This window comes from Heloderma suspectum, chromosome 7 (assembly GCF_057233095.1).
Source record: "Heloderma suspectum isolate Gila_16-S chromosome 7, 16-S_ref, whole genome shotgun sequence".
NCBI lineage: Eukaryota > Metazoa > Chordata > Lepidosauria > Squamata > Helodermatidae > Heloderma > Heloderma suspectum.
Window position 1 is genome coordinate 98349462 of NC_139464.1, and position 16024 is coordinate 98365485.

Consider the following 16024-nt stretch of genomic DNA (forward strand, 5'->3'; position numbering starts at 1 on the left):
ACATAAATTGCAGAGAATGTTTTTGCTACTTTTCCAAGGTGGCGGGGGGAGCTTCAATTCTGTCAGGGAGCCAATGACAGAATGAAACTAACCTCCTGTTAGTTATCTCAGAAGACCCTTGGGTGAATGGAGGGTTTTTTTCCCAGGGAACATGGAGGGAGATTCCACACCCACCCACACACACACACACACATAATGGAAGAATATAGTTCTTCATATTCCCTGGTATGTTTATTCCTCATTTTGTCCATTCCCTGAGCATGTGCAGAGTGTGCTTTTTATTCAAACAAAGAGAAGGTTGCTGATCTTTCCCTTCATGCTGCATTTGTACAAGTGAAGTGTGACTGCTTCAGAAAGAACTTTCCATTATACTGTCTCTTTTTCTTCATAACAGAAGTGTGGTGCAGTGGTGAGAGTCCAGCCCAAAGCCACCCAGTGAGATAACTAACAGGAGGTTTGCTAATGAGCTGGATGTGGAAATACAAAGCTGAGCTGGGGGCAAGCGGGGTGCTGACATGTGTAGGAGTAAGTTGCATTGAACTCAGTAAGACTTACTTCTGAGTAGACATGCACAGAGTTGGTTCTCCTCTCCATTTTAGCCTCACAACGTCACCAACAAGGCTGGATGTGGAAATAGGAAGCCTAGCAGGGGGAATAATACTCATGCAGGGCTCCAGACCGGCATGGTCATTTTAAACGTTTTTTTTTTCTTTCTTTCTTTAAAACAGCGTTACTTTAAACAAAGAGTGCATCACTCAGGCACACCTAGGGCAGCCTTGTTTTGGGAAGCCCCTAGGAGGAGGAAGTGTTTTGGCTGAAAGTAATTACTGCACGTCTCAGGGCAGGGAGAAAAATACATAAATATCTACGAAAAATAGCCTTTCTTACAGAAGTTATGCAGAATTACGGCTGTCGGTACAGATTTATCTTCATAATTCTTGGAGCAGAAAAAAAAGAGGAGAATTCCGGGGGCTTGTGAACGACGGTACGGAGCACTGGCTGCAAACTGCGGAAGTCAAGCGGCATGGAAGGTACACAATTCGTACATCCCTAGGATTTCTCCAGTATCCCTAGCCAAAACCCCACCTGCCCTTTCACAACCTATTTGTTTCCCTGTGAAAGAGGCAGTTCTTTTTCTGCCTCTTTCGCAGGGATGTTGAGAACTTCAGATAAATTTCTCAGGGTGTGGGGCTTCAGTACTTATCTTACTGTAAGAAGGTGGCTGAGGGGTCCATGTGTGCTATTTACTTTACAGTTCCTATCCCGTTCTGTCCTTGCAGCCTCTCCAGTTGCTACAGCTTTCTGAACAGGCCCCTAGAGGACTTAACCATAACTTCCTCCTTTCTAGATATGTTGTCTGCTGAGTGCCTGAAAGCTGAGACTGGCATTTTTAGTTTTGCTTTGCTGTTATTAATAGTCAGAAGAGGAAGAGGAAGAAGAGGAAGAATTTTGGAAATACAGGGAGTCACCACTTTAAAAATGGCTCCACCCCAGAACAACAAGACCGTCACCAGCATGCATCCAGAGTGCCCGAGAGCTACCAGCACTGGCAGCTCCTTGGCCAGAGGCAGTGGCTCCCCCGGTGGCAGCAGTGGCAGTGGCTCCCCTGGTGGTGATGGCTTCTCAGCCCCCTGAAAAAACAAGACAGCTGGTGGTATGCATCCAGAGGGCCCAGGTAAGGAGCTGGGGATGGACAGCACATTAAGGGTCTCGTGGGGGCTGAAGTTGGATTCGGATGTCCAAATCCCTCTTCGGCTCTGGACACCGAAGCGAATTGGGGTCCCTCGAATCAGCATGAAGTGAATTGGGCCTGCCTTGGAAGCCCCAAATAAGCCTCCAAGGTGGATGGGGGGTCCATGCACAGACCTAATACCTATAGGCACATAACCACAAAGGGAAGGGTGGGTGAAAATATTGCTATACATGCAGGAAAACAACTAGGGAGCATTTCCATGAGTGCCATTTCTGGAGAAATGTATCACATGTATAAGACTGTGCGGGGGCAGGAATTACATGATATAATCATATGAAGAAATTTGGTAGTGTCTCCTGTCCCTGCTCACCAGTCCCTGGACGGCACTTGAGCCTCTCCCCTGCTCGTTGAGCAGCCCGCACTCACCCCGGCAGCCTTGTCAAGCTCAGTGGTTGCCATTTAAAAAAAAAAAAATGGTGATTGCAAAATGCACATTTTGCAGATGAGTGAATATGCATGTTACTGTGAATGCACATATTTGCATTTGCGTGAAAATGCACATTCACAGAAACGCGCATTTTCACGCATATGCAAAATGCGCATTTTTGCGATAGGCATTTTATTTTATTTTTAATGGAGACCACGGAGCTCAACAAGGCCACTGGGGTGAGTGTGGGCCACTTACTGAGTGAGGTCAGGGGGCTAGCAGGGGCAGGGGCTCAGTGAGTGGGGCTCGGGGGGGTGCAAGCAGGGGGGTTCTGCCAGATACCCCGATGGAATTGGGTGCCCACGCCATCCCTACTGGTAAGTGAAAATGAGAACTGCAGAGCAAAATATGAAAAGGTATTGGAAATCATCAAAATAATGAACTTGAAGGATCATTTGCAGGGAGAGTAACTAGAATCCTTATAAAAGTGGCAAGCACTTTCTTGGTTCACCAGTACCTCGGACATATGAAAGGCCCTTCCCACTGAATTCTCTGTAATGCATATCCTGTGGCATATATTATGAGCTAGACCCTCCACTGGTGAACCAACACATGATTTCAAAGAACCTTTCAAACGTGGTGAATTTAATATATCTGGACATCAAACTTCTAATACAAGAATCTGTAAGTGAATTCTCCTTAACTGTAATAAAAAGAGATAGTTCATGCTGATTTTCTTTCCACTGAGCTCAAGGGATTTTGCAATACGATAAAGTCCAGCAGATGCTTGGGGATGATACAGTTCTCTGCTATATGCTATAGCTCCCTGTGATGAAAGTGGCCTAAATTGGCCATTAAAAAAAAACGGTGTCATCCTTTTCCATTTTTTCTAGCACCTACTTCCTTAAGCATCCTGTTGGCTGGTAGTAATGTATGAATATATGAATGTTGACCTTCTGAATTCCATCTGACACAGGATTGTCAGGGAGAAAGATACGTGTTCTGTTCATTCATCTGCCCTTATGGTTTCTATCTCTTACCTTAATCCTTCACTGCCAGCCATACTGGGGAGTATCCCACTGTTTCCCAGTGCTAATGACACTGTGCTAGTATAAACCAACTTCTGTGCAATGTAGTTAGCACTTGCTAGGTAATGGGGAAAAGCAGTCCTTTATAGTCTTTAACCAGATTTTAAACTTCCATCTTTTCTTGTATAGTTTTGCCATGTAGTTTTTATTCTTTTTAAATAATCCTTTTTAATTTTTAATTACAATATGACAACTTATCCCCAACCTTGTGATTCACAACTCTGCAGTATTCCAGTTGCATACATTTTGTCTTGAAGTGAAACTCAACCACAGCATGTTTGGGGCTATAGTTGGGCATTTCAAGAGATATACGCTTAAAGGAGTCTATGTTCTGATGACTAGCACATAGTTTCTCCTGAATTTTCTGTATTCCCAAATATCCAGAAGATCAGGGATTGCCTGGTGTGTCCATGAAACACCCCAGCCCTTGCTACTGCTGATTTCTACCAACATTTCCTACACAGGTACAGAGCAGTGAAGGAGGGAAACCCAGGCCAAATAAGATATTAGTGCAGTACTGGACAACTGTGCAGGAATTTATTTATTTATTTATTATTAAATTTATTAATCGCCCATCTGGCTGGTCACCCAGCCACTCTGGGCGATGTACAACATACAATAAAAACAATAAAAACATTTTCTAAAATACCCTAACCCACCCCAAATGCCTGCCTGAACAGCCACGTTTTTAATGCACGGCGGAAGCTCATTAAAGAGGGGGCATGACAGAGTTCCCTAGGGAGGGAGTTCCACAGAGTGGGGGCCACCACAGAAAAGGCCCTCTCCCTCGTCCCCACCAGTCTAGCTGTCCTGGCTGATGGGACAGAGAGAAGGCCATCCGAGGCTGATCTTGTGAAGCGGCCTGTCTGGTGCTGCTGGAGGCGCTCCTTAAGATAGGCTGGGCCGGAACCATATAGGGTTTTAAAGGTCAAAACCAACACCTTGAATTTGGCCCGTAAACAACTGGTAACCAGTGCAACTCCTTCAGCACTGGAGTGATGTGATCTCGCCAGCGGCTGCCTTTAATCAGGCGAGCCGCTGCATTCTGTACCAGCTGCAGTTTCCAAACCGTCTTCAAGGGTAACCCCATGTAGAGCGCATTACAGTAGTCTAAACGAGAGGAGACCAGGGCATGTACTACTGATGGGAGCAGATGGTCGGGAAGGAAGGGGCGCAGCCGCCGTATCAGATGGAGTTGATACAGCGCTGTCCGGCTCACAGCTGACACCTGAGCCTCCATGGACAGCTGGGAGTCCAAAATGACCCCCAGGCTGCGGACCTGGTCTTTCAAGGGTAGCCGTACCCCATTCAACACCAGGTCAACATCCCCTAGCCTCCTCTTGTCTCCCACCAAAAGTACCTCGGTCTTGTCAGGGTTCAGCTTCAGCTTATTCCTCCCCATCCAGCCACTCACCGTCTCCAGACATTTGGACAGGGATTCTACGGCCAACCTTGGTGAAGATTTGAATGAGAGGTAGAGCTGCGTATCATCCGCACATTGATGACACTGCAACCCAAACCTCCTGATGATAGCCCCCAGCAGCTTCACATAGATGTTAAATAGCATTGGGGAGAGGATGGAACCCTGTGGCACCCCACAAGTAAGTGGCCACGGGTCCGAAACCTCCTCTCCCAGTGCTACCCTCTGGTACATGCCGGAGAGGAAGGACCGGAACCACCGCAATACGGTGTCTCCAATGCCCAACCCCTCCAGGTGGTCCAGGAGGATACCGTGGTCAACGGTATCAAAAGCCGCTGAGAGGTCGAGGAGAACAAGGAAGGAGCATTCACCTCTATCCAGAGCCCTCCTCATATCATCTACCAAGGCGACCAAGGCCGTTCCTGTCCCATGCCCAAGCCTGAAGCCCGACTGAAATGGGTCTAGATAATCAGTTTCTTCCAAGTGTGCCTTCAACTGCACTGCCACCACCTGCTCAATCACCTTGCCCAAAAATGGCAGATTTGAGACTGGGCAAAAGTTGTTCAGAACTTGAGGATCCAAGGAAGGCTTCTTTAAGAGCAGTCTTATCACTAGGGATGGCGGAGAATTTCTCCCCGAAACTTTGGGGGACCGAGCGCCAACATGTTCGGCCCCCCGAACAAGTTTTGGGGAGAAATCCTCCGCCCCCCCGCCCCCCGCCCCCCCCCGGGACGGGACTTACCTTCCCTGAATGTCCCTCCCGGCGGCGGGTCCGGCTGGCGGTTCGTCCGGTGTTCGAGTGGGGCGGGAGCGGCAGCCGGTCTTTCGACCGGCTGCCGCCCCCGCCATTGCAATGAAAGAAAAAAAAAAGAAGTCCCCTGATAGGCTACGTGACGATTCACGTAGCCTATCACGGCAAGATTTGCAAAGTCAGCCGTGATAGGCTACGTGAATCGTCACGTAGCCTATCACGGGTGACTTTAAAAAAAAAAGTGTGTACGGATAATGGCGGCCCCCATAGGGAGCCGCCATTCGCGTTCCTTATTTGGTCGCTGTAGTCTACGTCAATGTTTACGTAGACTACGGCGAAAATAAGGGCAACGCTATTTGCGTTGCCCTTATTTTCGCCGTAGTCTACGTAAACATTGACGTAGACTACAGCAACTAAATAAGGAACGCGAATGGCGGCTCCCTATGGGGGCCGCCATTCGCGTACGCGCTTTTTTTTTTTTTTTAAAGTCACCCGTGATAGGCTACGTGACGATTCACGTAGCCTATCACGGCTGACTTTCCAGATCTAGCCGTGATAGGCTACGTGAATCGTCACGTAGCCTATCAGGGGACTTTTTTTTTTTTTTTTTTTACTTTCGTGTTCGCGGCCGGGCGAGGCGGGAAGCCTCCTCCCCGGCCTGAATTTCGGCCGGGCGAGGCGGGAAGCCTCCCCCCCCGGCCTGAATTTCGGCCGGGCGAGGCGGGAAGCCTCCCCCCTCCTGGCCTGAACTTCGCGGGGGGAGCAGCGAAGCGCTCCCCCCCACCGCGAAAAAGCTGCGAGAAAAGGTAAGTGACTTTCGTTCACCCCTACTTATCACTGCATCCTTGAGGGCTGGTGGCATCACTCCCTCCTCAAGGGAGGCATTCACCACCGCCCTGAGCCCCTCACCCAGTCTCTCTCTGCAGCCCATAATGAGCCAAGATGGGCAAGGATCAAGTAAGCAGGTGGTCGGCCATACAGATGGAAGCACCTTGTCCACTTCATCAGGAGGAAGAAGCTGGAACCAATTCCACAAAACCGGTTTGCCACAGGCCGCCTCTTGCTCACTAACTGTATCCACAGCGTGCAGAGTAACACACCTAATCTGATCAATTTTATCTGCAAAGTGCTTTGCCAAGGCCTCACAGGAGGCCTTAGAATGCTCCAGTGGTTCTGGAGCCACAGGACCGACCAGGCTCCGGACCACTTGGAACAGCCTCCTGGGACAGCACTCTGCAGACGCGATGGAGGCAGCATAATATTCCTTCTTTCCTGCCTTCACCATCACGTGATAGGCTGAAGATACAGCTCTAGCCCGTGTCTGATCGTCTTTGGAGCGCGACTTCCGCCACCGGCACTCTAGGCATCTCACCTCTTGTTTCAGAGCTCGTAACCGCGGATTGAACCATGGTGCAGTCTGAGCCCTGTTCAGGGGGAGAGGGTGTTTCGGAGCCACCTGATCTAATTCCCCAGTGATTGCGGCATTCCAGCCACCCACCAGGGTCTCGACCGAGTGGCCGTTGGCATGCCCCAGAGAATCCCCAAGCGCGTTCAGGAATCCTTGTGGATCCATAAGACGCCTGGGGCGGACCATTTTAATGGGTCCTTCACCCCTGCGGAGGGGTTGTGGAACCGAGAAGTCCAACGTCACCAGATAGTGATCTGACCATGACAAGGGGGTGGTGGATATACCCCCGACTTCCAGGTCACTCCCCGCTTCTCCAGAAACAAACACAAGGTCTAGTGCATGACCGGCTACATGGGTGAGCCCAGTTAGAAAATGGTGCAGCTCCCAGGAAGCCATGGTCTCCATGAAGTCCCGAGGTGCTCCTGTGAGGATGGCCTCTGAATGTACGTTGAAGTCCCCCAACACCAATAAGTTAGGGGACTGTACACGCACATCAGAGACCACCTCAAGCACCTCGGCCAGGGAGTCAGTCGTGCAGCGGGGTGGATGGTACACGAGCAGAATCCCCAGACTGCCTTTCGGGCCCAACCTCCAGTACATGCACTCAGCAACCTTGGTCTCCCGGAGAGGGGGTCTGATGAAGACCAAGGACTCTCGGTAGATAACAGCCACTCCCCCTCCCCGATCCCCAGCCCTCGGCTGTTGTGCATACGAAAATCCAACTGGACACATGGCTGCAAGGGCTGGAGCAGCAGCCTCGGCCAGCCAGGTCTCTGTAATGCATGCCAGGTCTGCAATGTCATGGATGAGGGAGGTTTTCTGGGTAACAGACCTGGCATTGCAAAGCAGCAAACGAAGGCCAGAAGATGGGGTCACACCTCCCCCAGCCATCCTTTGGCTCTGGACAGGCAAGGAGCAGGGGACAGACATTACAGATCTCTCCCTTGTTCCCCTTACCTGGCATGGCCTGCCCCTAGCGCTCCGCCAGTGCCTGCCGCCCAGCCTCGGTATGTTAAAAATAATGCCAGGCCTGGTCCTGCAGGGACTGGCAGTCTGCCAGGCAGAGGTCTACAGGGAAGGCCTGGAATGTAGTCTGCAGGAAAACACTGCGAGTGGAGACAGGGTAATGAAGAGACAGACAACAAAGCCTGGATTGAAATTGGACCACATTTACTGAAATATCTGTAAAGGGGAAAATGCGACCAAAACCGAGGAAGAATTAGACCAGAATTACCTACAGGACATACCAAACCCCATTAACAGTGTGAAGTAGGTGAAAAGACTAGGGATGTACGAAAGTCACTTACCTTTCCGTGGATTATGTTGATGGTGGGGGGGAGGCGTTCCGTCCCTCCGCCTGGAATCCTCGACGGGGGGGTAGGCGATCCGTTCCTCCCCCTCGGAATCCTCCACGGCCGGCCATGCTCCATGGCAGCTCTACGGAGCAGCCGGCCAGGCCCAGACCAGAGCCATCCTCAGCCGGATTTCCAGCCGCGGAGGGCTCTGGGTAAAAAAACAACAACCATGTACGCAAATGGCAGCGGCTACGGCCGCCGCCATTTGCGTTCCTTATTTTTGGCCGTCTTAGTCTACGTAAATATTTACGTAGACTATGACAGCGAAAATAAAGGGGAACTCAAATAGCATAGCGGGTGCTATTTGCATCCCTTTTTGATTCACCTTTTTAGCCTACGTAAATATTTACGGAGGCTAAAACAGCAAATCAAAAAAGGGCAGGAGGCTGGTCTGCCAGTGATTCCCTTTCAAACGGGGACCAAGTTGTCAAGGGCTCCTTGGAGGCCTCTCTCAGTCTAATCCAGTAGCCAAGTCCAGACACAAACAAAGGGATTCTTTTCAAAGCTTTATTTCTCTTTTACAACTTAACAACTCTACTATTAGCAACTAGATATGAGCAGCAGAGTACCTATGCCCTAAGTTGGAACAGTTGGTCCCCATTTGAAAGGGAATCACTAGTAGACCCTGAACGTAAGGGCTAGGGAGAGTCCCTCCCCTTTTCCCTTGGATCCTCTGGGCGCAACCGTTGTTTGCGCGCCAACCGGGCAATACGCCTCCTTTCCGCACCCTCCATTTGGCGCCGCTCTCTGAATCGGCGACGCGCGTCCATCAAGTCTGCTTCCCATGCTCTGTCACTCCCAGGACTGCTATCTAATCTAGGAATGCCGGTGGGAGGAATCTCCGTCAGCTGTTGGCCCTGGGAAAGAAGAGCGCGCTCCTCTCCCAAGAGCAACTCCTCTTCCTCAGAATCAGAACTACTCTGGGATTCTATGGGCTCAGTGTCCACCCTGACAGCACCATTGGCCAGGTATAACCATCATTGGTCCAATTAATTGGAGGAATGTTTGGAATTTGAGGGCCATGGAAGGGGCCCGTCGGAAAGTGAACCGGGAGGTGGCATTGGGCTATATCTAGGGATGGACGAAAGTCCCTTACCTGTCCTCGAAGCTTGCTTTGCGGTGGGGGGGAGGCGCTTCGGTTCTCCCCCCGAAGTTCAGGCGAGGGGGGGGAGGCGCCCCGCTTCACCCAGCCGAAATTCAGGCCGGGAGGGAGGCGCCCCATCCCTCGCCGGCAAAATTCAGGCTGGGTAAGAGCGCCCCGTCTACCCGGCCATAGCCTATCACGTAGCCTATCAAGGCTAGATTTCCAAAGTCAGCCATGATAGGCTATGTAAATCGTCACGTAGCCTATCACGGGTGACTTTGAAAAAAAAAGCAGCGCGTACGCAAATGGCGGCTCCCATGGGGACCGCCATTTGTGTTCCTTCTTTTGGCACATCTAGTCTACGTTAAGATTTACGTAGACTACGGCGAAAATAAGGGCAACGCAAATAGCGTTCCCTTATTTTCGCCATAGTCTATGTAAATCTTTACATAGACTAGACGTGCCAAACTAAGGAACGCAAATGGTGGTGCCCCATGGGCGCCGCCATTTGTGTACATGCTTTTTTTTTCAAAGTCACCCGTGATAGGCTACATGACGATTTACATAGCCTATCACGGCTGACTTTGGAAATCTAGCCATGATAGGCTACGTAAATCATTACGTAGCCTATCATGGGTGTTTTTTTTTTTTTTACTTTACTTTTTTTTTTTGCAATGGCGGTGGCGGCAGCTGGTCTGGAGACCAGCTGCCGCCTCCGCCCCCACCAAAACGCCGCCGAAACGCCGCCAGGACCCGCCGCCGAGAGGGACATTCGCTGAAGGTAAGTCCCATCCCGGGGGGGGGGGGCGGCGGAGAATTTCCCCAACACTTTTGGGGGGCCGAATGCGTCGGCGCTCGGCCTCCCGAAGATTCGTGGAGAAATTCTCTGCCAACCCTAGCTATATCAGAATACCAAGGGGATCATCTCTCATCTGGAAATTATTAGGATGAGGGGGGAGCCTTATAAGCAGGACCTGCCCGATTTGGCAACCACAAACTTTGTGGATCAGCTATGGGCTTGCAAGAAGTCCTTCAGCACAGGAGGGGGGGTGTGACTAAGCGTCAGGCTTGTCACTCATGGTGGCCACTAGGATGCAGGCTTCTGTGCTCAACATACCATCCAGGGCAGGGCCAGGACGTCACCAGGCATTCCCCTTTCCACAGATATCCTTTATCACTCCAGAGATGGTTGTCGTTAACTTGCACCTCTACTTCTGAGGCATCATTGTTGTATGTAACAACCTTAACAGCTTTCTTTGGGGCCCTCAAAATCTCCAAGCTGGTCGGGGCATCCAGATGTGATCAACTGATTGGGCCCTGGGATACTTGACACCCAAAAGCAATATGATATTGTCCGAATTTAGTTCAGGAAAGTTAAAACATCCCCTTCGGAATGGCCTCCTGCCCCCCGCCCCCCCGCAAAATCCCCCTGCAACGGAACTTAACTGGGGCAGATGACGTGGCAGTGGTGGCTCTGGCAGCGGCTCTGGCGACAGCTCCAGCAGCGGCGGCGGTGGTGGCTGGTCTCCTGGCCGACTGCGGCCCGGCTGCTGCGGCCGCCACTTGGGTCCTTGCAGCCATGATAGGCTACGTAAGTATTTATGTAGCCTATCACGGCAAAGAACAGGGACGCAAATGACGGCCGCTACTTCATTTGCTTAGGCTACGTAAGTATTTATCACGGCTGCTTGCAAGGATGCAAATGGTGGTCGCTACTATGGCCACCATTTGCGGCCGCATCAGCCCGGCCGCGGCCGGAACTCCGGCTGTGGATGGCCCCGGCCGGCGGCTCTGCGGAGCCAGCCAGGGAGGATTCTGGGGGAGGGACAGAGCACCTCCCCCCCACTGCAGATGCCCCTGCATGGAGCCAGGTAAGGGATTCGTACATCCCTAGCTGTGTACAGACATGAGCAGGTACATGTACATTTCATAGATCTAAAGGAAAATTAACAGTGAGGACAAGCAAGGGATGCCGATCAGTGAAGTCCCATACTGTTAGTGATGGCGGAGAATTCCACCATGGATTTCAATGAGGCCAAATGCACTGGTATTCAGCCCCCCGAAACCTGTGGTGGAATGGCCTCCCACCCCTCACAACCCCACAGAATCCCCCCAGAACGAAACTTACTTGGGGCAGCGGCGGCGGTGGCCATTTGCATGGCTGCCTTTACCGTGATAGGCTACGTATATACTTACATAGCCTATCACAAAAAGAGCAGCAGCACAAACGGCGTAGTGGCAGGACGCAAACAGCAGCCGCCATTTGCGTCCGCAGCAGCCCAGCCGCAGCTGGAACTCCAGCTGCGGATGGCCCTGGCCGGCGACTCCGCGGAGCCGCCACGGAGAAGAACCAGCCAGGGAGGATTCTGGGGGGAGGGACGGAGCACCTCCCCTCCACCACAAATCACACCTGAGAAAAGGTAAGTGACTTTCGTACATCCCTACATACTCTAGTAATGGACACAAGACCATAACTGTAACTACCAAGAAGGCTACAACTGCTGCAGCTGAATATGAGAGCAAAAAGCCCAGGGTTCCCTATCAACCCAGGTACAGGAGGCTCTTGTCCTGTGAGCCACGAAGTGCACCATGGCCTACCCTATCTAAATACACAACACTCAACGAGAGCCTTTTTGCATGGTCTCTGGAAGTGCCGGCATCCGTGTATTAGACAAAATGTTAGCACTGGCATTCTACCTGCCATTTATATGCCTCATGAGAAAACAGCTATTATGCAGGAGGCGGTGCAAATTCAATACCACTACAGATCCATAACATTCAGATTGCGGGAGGACAGTGTTTTAATGACAAGAACGGAGGCCCACCCTTTCACACACAAGGAATTTAAGAATGGACATTGAGCCTTGAATTGGCCTACATAGGCGATGCCACATATAAGAGAAATTTGAATAACGGGATCTTGAGAGAACAGAGGGCCAACCCTTGGGTGTGGCACTATACCCTCAATGATCCTGCAAATTGACCATAAAACCCCACCCCCTAGGCATCATAGCACGCCTGCAACTCTACCTTGAAGATGAACTTGTGTTCCCAAAAAGGAAACACTGGTAATCTTCAAAATTGACACCCAAATAAAATCCTCTTCGGGGGTGGGGGGCAGTGGCGGCGGCAAACTCAATGGTGTGGGAGCCTAACCCCCATTTGTGGTAACACAACCTCCACCAAAGGCCAGCATGGGACAGAAGCTATGCTGGTGAAATAAGGACTCCTTCACTCCATAAAGGGCAGGAAGTGTGACATCACAAGAGCACATGTATAGATCAACCTGCCTCGCCCCCCAGGCATCCTGTAGGCACTATCGCTCTGAAAGTGCTCACAGAGTAAGAACATACAAGGCCATATGCAGACTTAACAACCTGAAAGCTGTATCCTTAAAATATAAATTTAGGCTTTTTAGCCCCCCAGGCATCCTGTAGGCACTATCACTCTGAAGGTGCTCGCAGAGTAAGAACAAACAAGGCAACATGCAGACTTAACAACCTGCAAGCTGTATCCTTAAATATAAATTTCACCAAATGTACCTACTGTAGATAAATCTCTGATTTCAGAGAAAAGTGGGTCTGACACTAGCTCTGGCATGAAACCCCGAACCTTCCAAAAATACAAATTACAACACACACTGTATCCTCCTGCCACGTGACCACTACAAAGCCATGTGAGGGGCTTGGTTCAAACTGGGAAGGGCCCTTTAGGATAGGTCTAATACTGTGCAAGCCTTCTTGTCCTGGTTTATCGACACTATATGTGGCCTTGATCCACTACTTTCCATTCACCGGATGGGGGAAGAGAACATCTACCCACTCCCCCCTTCAAAACTTCTTCTGTCTTTACAGACCATAACAATCAGGACCTCCCTCCTAAAGGTTGAATGGGGTTGTACCAATGGGCAAGGGCACAGACACCCCATCTATACCCCAGCCCCATGTAATGTGTATAAGTAAGCATCGGTCGTGCAAGCACAAGACCCTTCACACCTAAATCTGGATTTACTGTGGAAAAGGTAAAAATTTGGGATGTTAGAGAATTCTGCCACCGACTCCAGTGAGGCCAGATTCTTTAGAATGGAGCAATCCTCCCCGCCACCCCACAAAACTTCCCCAGGACGGATCTTACCTTGTGTCGGCTGTTCGGTCCATCCGCTGCCCCTGGTCTGCGGCTGCGAATGGCTGCCCTGGTCTGCGGCTGCCATTTCCCTCACTACTTTAGCCGTGATAGGCTAGGTAAGTATTTACGTAGCCTATCACAGCAAAGAGCAGGGATGCAAATGGCGTAGCGGTCACCATTTGCATTCCTGCTCTTTGCCGTGATAGGCTACGTAAATACTTATATAGCCTATCATGGTTAATACAGGACGCAAATGGTGGCTGCTACTGCAGCCACCATTTGCGGCCGCAGCCCAGCAGCAGATGGAGGTCCACCTACAGGCAGCCCCGGCCGGTGGCTCCACGGACTCACCGTGGAGCGGAGCCAGCCAGGGAGGATTCCAGGGGGAGGGACGGATCGCCTCGACCCCACTGTGGACACCCCAGAGTGGAACCAAGTAAGGGATTTGTGCATCTCTAATGTAAATAGCCTGGAATGGTTCTGCCACTGCAGACACTGGGAGACATTAGGTGTGGAGGAGGAGGTTAATCCTGTGACACTTAACACTAAAGTTAGCCCAGCACTAGGTGGAATAAAACAATAAAAGATTTAATAATACCAAAGTGCCTGAGACCGTAATTATTGGCATAGAGGGCTGCAAGCCAGCTCAGATGTCACTAAACTATACCCTATACCAAATGACACAGGATGGCTTGGACCTGTGAGAGCTGTAGATCTTGAACTCTGAATAGGAGCTGAGCTGGAGGATGCTTGATGACATCTGGACACACTAAAGACACCAGATGACTTGATCCTTCGAGAGCTGCAGAAGAAACAGGCCCAAAACCTGTGGTGGAGCCATGCTGGAGGAAGCTTTGATTGCGACCAAGCATGCTGCAACAAAAAGCAATAAGATACATACATGGGATTCAAGTCACCCATAAAATTACAGACCAGGTCCAACCCTGCTTAACTTCAGCAAAGCAGAAGACGGTGCCCTTAGAGCAAATGTTAAAGCCACTGCCCTGCCCAATGAATGAGGAACAACCCCTTACAACTACCTGGTGAGACAAGCCTGCCAAGACCCGGTAAATCTAGGGCTTCACCAGGGGACTGCCCAGGATTACAGATGTACGAAAGTCACTTACCATTTTGCGGATCTGCTTTGTGGTGGGGGGGAGGCGCTCCGTCCCTCCCCCCGGAGTCCTGCCTGGCCAGCTCCACTCCGTGGGGATTCCGCGGAGCCGCCAGCTGGCTCCACCCGCAGCCGGACATCCGGCCACTGGGCAGCAGGGACGTAAATATTTACGTAGCCTATCATGGCAAAGTAAAAAAAAAAGTGTACGCAAATGGCGGCGGCTACTGCGGCTGCCATTTGTGTTCATTATTTTTAGCCGTTCTAGCCTACGTAAATATTTACGTAGGCTAGAACGGCGAAAAATAGCGAATGCAAATGGCGGCCGCAGTAGCCACCGCCATTTGCATGCACAGCACCCGGCCGCAGCCGGCCAGGACATCAGCCACCGCCACACCCGCCACTGCACCCACCGCACCTGCTGCTACCACCACGCCGCCGCCACCCCGCTGCACCCGCCACCCTGCCGCACCTGCCGCACCCACCGCTGCACCTGCCGCCACTGCCCCCTCCACACCTGCCACACCTGCTGCCGCCGCACCCGCCGCTGTGCTGCCACCGCTGCATCCTCCCCAGGTAAATGCCATCCTAGGGGATTCTGCATGGGGGGCCAGGGGCAGGAGGCCGTTCTGCCATGGATTCTGGGGGGCCGGATTTAGGGATGCACGAAAGTCACTTACCTGGTCTCGCAGCTTGCTTCGCGGTGGGGGGGAGGCGCTTCGCTGCTCCCCCCGAAGTTCAGGCCGGGGGGGGAGGCTTCCTGCCTCGCCCGGCCGAAATTCAAGCAGGAGAGAAGCGCCCCGTCTCCCCGGCCGCGAACTTCAAAAGAAAAAAAAATGCCCCTGTGATAGGCTACGTAATGATTAACGTAGCCTATCACGGCTAGATTTGCAAAGTCAGCCGTGATAGGCTACGTTAATCGTCACGTAGCCTATCTCGGGTGACTTAAAAAAAAAAAGCGCATACGGCTAATGGCAGCCCCCATAGGGAGGCAAATAGCGTTGCCCTTATTTTCACCGTAGTCTACGTAAATCTTTATGTAGACTACAGGGACCAAATAAGGAACGTGAATGGCGGCTCCCTATGGGGGCCGCCATTAGCCATATGCGCTTTTTTAAATTATTTTTAAGTCACCCGAGATAGGCTACGTGACGATTAACGTAGCCTATCACGGCTGACTTTGCAAATCTAGCCGTGATAGGCTACATTAATCGTTACGTAGCCTATCACAGGGGCGGGTGTTTTTTTTTACTTTTCTTGTAATGGCGGCGGCAGCAGCCGGTCGAAAAACTGGCTGCCGCCCCCGCCCCTGTCGAAGACCTGCCGAACCACCGCCGGGACCCACTGCCGGGAGGGACATTTGTGAAAGGTAAGTCACATCCCAGGGGGGGCGGGGGGCAGAGAATTTCTCCCCGAACAACCTTCGGAGGACCGAATGCATTGGCACTCGGCCCCCCGAAGTTTTGGGGAGAAATTCTCCCCCATCCCTAGCCGGATTCTACAGAATCTGGCCTCACTGGAATCCGTGGTGGAATTCTCCACCAACCCTACCAGGGATA

The 16024-nt window shown here is 51.4% G+C and overlaps 1 long non-coding RNA gene across 1 annotated transcript in view; it reads left to right on the forward strand.

Annotated features, from left to right (window-relative positions):
- The first annotated feature begins 744 nt into the window (after positions 1 to 744).
- LOC146340094 (uncharacterized) overlaps positions 745 to 16024 on the forward strand; it is a 31247-nt gene continuing 15967 nt past the window's right edge. Inside the window, exons 1-2 of the long non-coding RNA XR_014784576.1 lie at positions 745 to 1031; positions 1418 to 1675. This is a non-coding gene — a long non-coding RNA (uncharacterized LOC146340094). The remainder of the gene's footprint in view (positions 1032 to 1417; positions 1676 to 16024) is intronic.